Source organism: Ursus arctos, unplaced genomic scaffold, assembly GCF_023065955.2.
Source record: "Ursus arctos isolate Adak ecotype North America unplaced genomic scaffold, UrsArc2.0 scaffold_2, whole genome shotgun sequence".
In the NCBI taxonomy this organism is placed as follows: Eukaryota; Metazoa; Chordata; class Mammalia; order Carnivora; family Ursidae; genus Ursus; species Ursus arctos.
The window spans coordinates 100,005,549-100,014,191 of NW_026622874.1; the positions used below are offsets into that span (position 1 = coordinate 100,005,549).

Below are 8,643 nucleotides of genomic sequence, written 5' to 3' on the forward strand. Positions count from 1 at the left end.
GTCTGGAGCGGTCCCCAGCTAGTGACAACTTGCTACTGAGTTGGGGAGCCTCGCTGCCCACCTGAATCTTCCAAAGCCCCATAGCTCCTCAGCCCCGAAGACACAAACACAGACCGCCTTTTTGGAAACTCCTGAGAAGAGGCAAGACAAAACGATGCCAGGGACATGAAAATACCATTGATATAAATGTTTTTATCTGTTTGAAAAATTAACACAAATTATACAAATCCAAACGTATTAGAAGGCTTTAGTTTAGAGTGAAAATAAAAGGTTGAGTCTTTTTCTCACACCCACTCCCTAGCTGCACCCACTTGCCTTTCCTTTCCTAAAAGCCACCTGCTGTTATTAACCTCTTGTGTCCCACAGCAACGATACGCACACTCAAATGCATAGATATTTGTACCTTCGTTTTAAACAAATGCTGGAATACCAACACAGATGCTTTTATACAAGCACAATGTTTTTATCCTCTTAACCTTGTAACCTGAAGTGAGTTTCATATCAGCACGATGGGATCTACCTCTTCATTTTAATGCTACACAGTTGCATTGTGTGAATGTGACTCATTCACTCAGCTCCCCTTGAGTGGACACTTTAGGGGCTCCCGGTCTTTTGCTACTACAACCGACACCGGAAGGCATAGATGCCCCTTGCACACGCCTGTTAATAGGATCGTACGATAAACTCCTCGAATGGAATTGCTGTGTCAAAAGGGCACGTTGATTTTGAGTTTTGCCAAAGTAATTATAACATTGTACGCTCTCATCAACAATATGGGCCCCTGTTTTCCCAACAGGCTCGCCAGCAGTATGTGTTATCAAACCTCTAGATCTCTGGCAACATGATGGGTAAAACGGAAAGCCGTTGTCTTAACTAAAATTGTTAAAATAACCCGCACAGAGAATACACTATGATGAACATCCGTTACCTCCAGACTCGGTTCTTGTCCATAGCCAGACATGATGTTTTTCTATATTGCTTCAGAATTTTAATTTTGTTAGAAATTTTGTTAGAAATACATGTTACAGGTGCAGTAAAACTCATATATGTATCCCTGTCTAATTTCACTCTCTTCCTTCTCCCTCTGGAAGTGATTATCATTAATCTGCTGTTCATTGCTCCCGTGCATGGAGGTTATACTGCGTGTTTATGTCCAGAAAATAATATTTGTGAATGCTTTAAAACTGTATATATTAGTCATAAATTCTGCGCATACATAAGTGTGTTTAAATCATATATATCACTCTACGTAATATACATTTATAACAGAGTCGTATGTGCTAATTACGTATTGCAGTTGTATGTAGTTATTTCAACTGTGTATATTCTTCATCAAATTCATATATTTCCATTGATACAGAAAGAACATTAGATAAAATTCAACTAGAACCAGAAGGGAACTGTCTTAACCTTTTAAGGGTAATATAGCAAAAACCTACGCAAACTTTATACTTAATGGAAAAACATCAGAGATTTCTTTTAAAATTAGAAACAGATGTGTCCACCATCCTCCTACCATTTAACATAATACTGGAGTTTCCATGCAAGAAAAGAGTGGGCATAAGAATTACAATGGAATAAATTAAAATGTCATAGTTCTCAGATAACATGACCGTCTCCCTAGAAAAACACAAGAACCCATTGCTAACAGATTAGAACTTACAGAAGTGTTCATACAAGATCAACCTACAAATATCAACGGTGTTTCTCTACCAGCAATCTGAATAAATTGTTGTATCATGCTTTTGTAAGGGATGACTTAATATTATAAAGATGTCAGTCGTCGGGGCACCTGAGTGGCTCAGTCGTTAAGCATCTGCCTTCAGCTCAGGTCATGATCTCAGCGTCCTGGGATCCAGCCCCGCATTGGGCTCCCTGCCTGGTGAGCCTGCTTCTCCCTCTCTCTCTGCCTCCTGCTCCCCTTGCTTGTGCTCTCTCTCTGTCAAATAAATAAATAAAACCTTAAGAAAAAAAGATGTCAGTTGTCCCCCAAACTGTTCCATAAATAATGCAATTTCAATAAATATTTCAGTTGAGCTTTTTGAGGGCCTTCATAAATTTCTGTGGGAGAAGAAGAGTAAAGAGGCGTTCACTTACCCTACCAATGATAAGAAAGCACAAATTGGGGGCGCCTGGGTGGCTCAGTCGTTAAGCGTCTGCCTTCGGCTCAGGGCGTGATCCTGGCGTTCTGGGATCGAGCCCCACATCAGGCTCCTCCGCTAGGAGCCTGCTTCTTCCTTTCCCACTCCCCCTGCTTGTGTTCCCTCTCTTGCTGGCTGTCTCTCTCTCTCTCTGTCGAATAAATAAATAAAATCTTAAAAAAAAAAGAAAGCACAAATTGTTTACCACACAATGTTAGGGAAACTGGGCAATAATACTGGATCCCTACTTCACATCATATAAAGAAGCAGATGCCAGATACACTGAAGACATACCTGCAAAGGTAAAACCACAATATTAGCAGAAGAGAATGTAGGTGATATCTTTGTGACCTTGGGGTAGGAAAGGACTCAACAAAACTGCAATATCATAGCCATGAGACAAATAATTGAAGTTGATTACTCTCAAATTTATAACTTTTGTACTATGAAGGACTCCAGAGATAAATAGATATCAGATAATAGATATCAGGGGAAAATATTTGCAATATATAAAATTCACAAGGGACTATCACTTAAAATACTCAAGGAACTCCTAGAAATAAAAAAAATAGGATAGCAGTTTAATGGGAAAGTGGGGATTTTTAACATTATTCTCCTCAGAACCGATTTTGTGAATTGGTGTAAGAACATATTTCCTAAGTCTGGAAAATTCTTAGACAGCGCTCTGTAATATTGCCTTTCCATCATTTTCTCTACTTTCCTCTGAATTCCTATTTGTCTACTGGACTAAAAGTGTATTTTGATCCACACCTCCCTCAACAGACCAGAATTAGCTCAAAGGAGGTCCAAATGTAAAACCATGAAGCTCTTGAGAAAACATAGGAGAAGTTTTATAAATGTTTGGTTAGACTAAGAATTTTTTTTAGATACAACAAGATCCATAAAAGAAAAAATTATAAATTGGACTTTATTAAAATCAAGAACTTCAAAAGATATTGTAAAGAAAATGAAAAGGCTGAAAGAAAATATTTGCAAATCACATACCTGATAAAGGGGTTGTATGCAGAAATATATTTAAAAAAAAAACTCTAAAAGTTTGATAATGAGAAAACAAAGAACACCAATTTTTTTTTAAATGGGCAAAAGATTTGGACACAATCTTTGGATGGGAATTAGGTACATGAAAAGGCGCTCAGCACCATCAAACTTAGGGAAAAACAAATTAAAGCCATAATGATTATAAGTAACTAAACAAACTGACCATACCAACTGTTAGCAAGCAGGGGAAGCTGCTTTAATTCTCATTCATTGATGAAAAATGGTCAGACAGTTTGGCAGTTTCTTAAAATGTTAAATATATCCCTACCATATGACTCAGCTCTTCAAAGCCTAGGTATTTACCTAAGAGAAATGAACTGGAACCTCCCCATCCGTCCAGGAACAGATGAGTGGGTAAACAAATAGTGGTTTTTCCATACGATGGACTACTTGGCGATGAAAAGAAATACAGTATTGATACAGACTCAACCACATTGATGATTCTCAAAATAGTTATGCTGGCTTACAGAAGCCATTCAAAAAGGAATATAACCCCGCTTTACGTAAAAGTCTAAGATTCTAGAAAATGCAAATTCATCTATAGTGACAGAAAGCATATCAGTGATTGCCTGGGAGTTACTGGGGGGGGGCAGGGAGAAATGGGAGACAGGGATTAGTTTTGGGAGGTATAATATGTTCATTAGCTTGATTGTGGTGATGGCGTTATGGGTATACACATGCATCAAAACTTAATCAACTTGTAAACTTCATACATGTTCAATTCACTCTGTGTCACTCATTGCCCCCAATAAAACTGCACCTCTGTTATTGCAACACAAGGGCTACCTCCCAGCTTTGTTCTGATTATCCGATGAGTGGAAACCATTAAAACAGCTCCTGGCTCGTCAGAAAGCATTGTTTCTTGTAATTCAAGGCAAAATTCGTTACTTAGTTTTTCTGAAAAAAAAATTTTTTTACTTTCTACAAAGAAATTTTTAACTTAAAAAACGCAAATAATAGAAAAAAATCCAAGCGATAGCCGAACCAATTCTAATTTCAGATGTTGAATACAACTGATGCTTGCATGGTAACATCCTGAATTCCCTAAAATTCTTATTTTGTGATGGTTTAAATCCTTTGGAGGATCCTGGGACATTTCCCCAGGAAGACAGGTGTGTGGGAGAGAAAGAACTAAACATCTTTCCGGTGCAGAGGATATTACTGTTTCCCATTAATCATTGAGAACTTACATTTCCTGCGACGAGCTCCTTAAACCAATTTCTGCAACCCCACAGAAAACTTCCTCAGGCTAAGACGCCATGGGACCTTGGCGGGATGAATGACGTCCTCTAATTGGTTGAAGAGCTCGTCCAATACGCCCTCCGCTCCTTCAGGGATTGGCTGGGGCAGGCTCTCTTCTGGGCTGCTCCCTCAGGATTGGCTAAGGCTGGCTGCCCACGCTCCCTCCTCTCTCGGGATTGGCTGAAGCGCGTCTCATACTGCTCCCTTGGGATTGGCTGAGTCGGCGAAGTTCTTCCCGCCTTCTCCCAGCTGCCCTCTTGTTTTCCTTCCTCTTTGCCCTCGCTAGTCAGCCCCTGGGTGGGGGATGCTTTTCTTCTGGTTTTGAATTTCTGCCTCCTTAAAACACCCACCCCCCCCCCCCCCCCCGCCGCGGGAAGTAGGGTCGGCGTCCCTCACAGTTACAGAACCTTTGCTCTGAGATCCGGCTAATTCAATGAGTGTGGACAAGGAACTTTATCAGGATGCTGTGGTCGCCAAGGAGGAGGGAAAGCGGCCCGAAGAGCGATTCCAGGGGACTTCCTCATGGAAAGACCGCATTTTTTCTCTCCTCGTAAAAGATGAGAGAGGTCGAGTGATGCAAACGCAACTGTCCTCAACGGTTTCTGTTCTCATGTTTAAGGTGGAAGAGGAGGATAGAAAGAAGACATCAGGACAGATGGGCTGTTTCCTTGCCTGCCTCAGTTGGCCCCTCCATTCTGGATGTCTGTCTTTCCCCATGGCCTCTGGGATGGCTCTCCCGTAAGGTTTGCCGGCAGCATGACGGAACAAATAGTTTTGTGGGTGGTGCTAATCCGGCTTTAGGCTTAGGAGCAAAGTCTGAGAAAATGGCCATGGTTCAGATCTTAACTCCAACATGGATTGGTTTTATGGCCTCTGCAGGTGACTTAACCTCGAAAATCCTCAGTTTTCCCACCTAGAGAGGACTGCATAGCATATAACTGTGAGTGGTAGATTGCCGTGAGTTACACGTGGGAAGAGCTTGGGACAGTGTCTTAGCCTTTGATGTGGTGACAAATGACTGGCCCCAGATTTTATATAGCTCCACACGACAGGTCGTAATTTCTGTTCTTGATGATACCTGTGTTGTGGGGGGGGGGGAGGGGCTGCTCTACTCAGTCACTCAGACACCAGGCTGACTGGTCAAGGGGAGTGCGAAGTCCCATGGGGTCTGTGTCCGTTCAGGCTGTTGTAACAAATTACCACAGACTGGATGGCTTAAACATCAAATATTTATTTCTCCCAGTGCTGGAGGCTGTGCCAGCATGGTTGGATTCTGGTGAGAGCCCTCTTTTGGGTTGCATACTGACTTCTCCTAATGTCACAGCTAGCTCTCTGCTCGCTTCATAGAAGGGCACCAATCCCTCACAACCTAATTACCTCCCAAAGGCTCCACCTCCAAATACCATCATTGGGTTTGGGGGTTCAACCTGTGAATTCTGGGGGGACACACACATAACATAATAAAGTTATCACTTTCTTACTCTTTGGTTTATCTATAACCTTCCTTATTCCAAAGAAACTCCCCACCACAGGGCATGTAATTACACTCACACAAGATGCAAAATACATTCAGATAGATTCCTTCAAAACACCCAAAAGCCACCAGTCCTTGTCCTCCTTGAACAGCACCTTGTCCTTGTACCCCGGTCCCTGGCTTACTGGTGAGTGCTCTGCCAGGCACTGCCACATGCATTTACATATATCAACTCCTTTGGGTCTCACAAGCCTCCAGTAAGGGTGTTCATCCCCATTTTATAGATGAGGAAAGTGAGCCACAGAGAGCCACCCTAAGGTCTCAAGGGCTGGTAAGATGGAGAGTTGGGGTTTGAGCCCAGGCATGCAGACTCTGGAGCCCCAGCTCCACCCCTTTGCATAACTAACTCCTTCTCAGACACACTCTAAGAACACACTTATGCAAATACCCACCAACATGTTTTTATCTACCAACATGATGTCATATAGCCAGCTCTATGCCTATAGAGCAAGGTGGTGTCTTCCTTTCTTTCTTTTTTTAATATTTATTTATTTGAGAGACAGAGAGCGCCTGCACAAGCAGGGGGAGGGGCAGAGAGAGAGGGAGAGAATCTCAAGCAGATATCCTGCGGAGCGCTATCTCACGACCCTGAGATCAAGACCTGAGCAAGAATCAAGAGTTGGCCGCTTAACTGACTGAACCACCCAGGGGCCCCAAGTGTCTTTCTTTTACCTCGTGGCATGAGGAGGTTGCAGAGCCCAGATTTCCAGGAGTTTGGGGACTTAATAGTGTGTTCCACCGTGCAATGCTGGAATCGTCAGATCATAGGCATGTGACATCTCATAGCAGGAAACTCACTGCACGACCCATCCCACTGCTCTTTATGGGTGGAAGTGTGAAGTCTGGGCAGTTGAAGGGTCGTGACCAAAGTGATCCACAGCTGGGACCAGGCCGTCCCTGCTTGGAATCGTCTTTGCAAATGTGAGCTGATCCCCTCTTTAGGGCAGGACTATTGCGTAGCACTGCCTTGAGCCTTGTAATTCCACAAATAAGCAGTGCATATCTTTTCCCTGTGAGGGGAGAAAAATGTTTGTAGAGAAATCTAAAGTCTTATTTAGACTAAATTGATCGAAAGTCCATGCACTCCTCCGAGGAAATCACTGTTGTCTATGCAGTCGTCGTGACCCTTCCTATGACTTTATAGACAAATACAGTGGCTAGAGAGGGAGCATAGTAGAGTGCTGTAATATTCCTTAGGTCTTTTATTAATCATGCAGATTTGAAGTAATGCTAATAAAATATTAATAATCTCATAGTAAGCCCAAAATTTAAAATAATACAAATTTGTTAAACTGTATATTTAAAATTGACAGGAATTATAGAAGAGTAAAGCTGACATGCTTTGCCTACAAATCAGGGTAGTGTCCCTCTGGCTGATATTCAGATGTTAATTCCATTCTTTAGATTCCTGGGAATGAACCACGTCCAGAATGTCCACACTGTTCTGTACTGTTTTGTTTGTGGGTTTACCTTTGTTCGTTTTTTTTTTAAGACTTTATTTATCTGAGAAAGAGAAAGGAATAGAGAGAGAGAGAGCACAAGTGGAGGGGCAGGGAGAGGGAGAAGCAGACTCCCCGCTGAGCAAGGAGCCCAACATGGGGCCCGATCCCAGGACCCCAGGATCATGACCTGAGACCAAGCAGCAGACGCTTAACTGACTGAGCCACCCAGGTGCCCCTGTCCTTGTTCATTTTGAATAACACATATTTATTTATATTTTTAGAGTACATATACAAATTAAAAAAGGACCCCACTTTATATCTTGGAGAATATTTTGATTCCAAAATCGATCATGAACATTGTTACACGTGAGTTACTTCCCTTACATTATCGTTTTAAATGGCTGTCACCTCCTGCAATGTACTTTACGTATGCATTGATTAGCCATTTAAATTCTCTAAATTCATATTGCTTCCATTATTTTTCTATTACAACTAAATTGAACAAGGTTCATATACATACATCATTGGATGGTTATTTCATTAATGTCCACTACAAGACATAGAATTAAAGGGTATTTTTTATTGTCAATACAGAGTAGCTTCCAGAAAGTTTGTATGAATTACCCTCCTACTAGACATGAGGGAAATGAATATTTTTCTCAATCTGTACCTATCCTGGATATTAGTATTATTTTACTCTTTTCAAATTTTATTTTCCAAAAATATCTTCTTTTAAAAAAATGTTTTATTTACTTAAGTAATCTCTGCACCTAACATGAGGCCCGAAATTACCACCCCAAGATCAAGAGTGGCATCCTCTTCAGACTGAGCCAGACAAAAATATCTTAAAATTGCATGTCTGCTATTTGTCATGAGGGACTTTTTCATATATTTGTCGTCCACTTATATCTTGTCTTATTAATTCCCTTTCGTATCTTAAAGGAGTGACAATAGTAATGCTGATCTTTTCAATGATTTGTAAGAGCTGTTAACAAATTAAGATTATAAAGCCTTTGTTTCTCATGTATATTATAAAGATCTTTTCCTAGTTTGTCTTTAAGCTTTGTTCCAGTTTTTAATCTGAAACGGAAATGTGTAACTTTCTAACATAAAACCAGTTTTCAGCTTGATGGTTTCTTAGCATGCTGCCCTGTGTTTCCCATCCATGGATTGCATATTCTAAAATTCACTTATGCTTGAAGAATTTGCTTTTAGGGATGCCTGG

General features: G+C 41.2%; 1 long non-coding RNA gene across 1 annotated transcript; it reads right to left on the reverse strand.

Annotated features, from left to right (window-relative positions):
* Positions 1-172: 172 nt before the first annotated feature.
* On the reverse strand, positions 173-4,477 carry LOC130544253 (uncharacterized). Its single transcript, XR_008960414.1, has 3 exons — positions 4,391-4,477; positions 2,098-2,292; positions 173-1,939 (listed from the first exon to the last, which is right to left on the reverse strand). It is a non-coding gene; the product is annotated as an uncharacterized LOC130544253 (long non-coding RNA).
* Between the last annotated feature and the right edge of the window lie 4,166 nt (positions 4,478-8,643).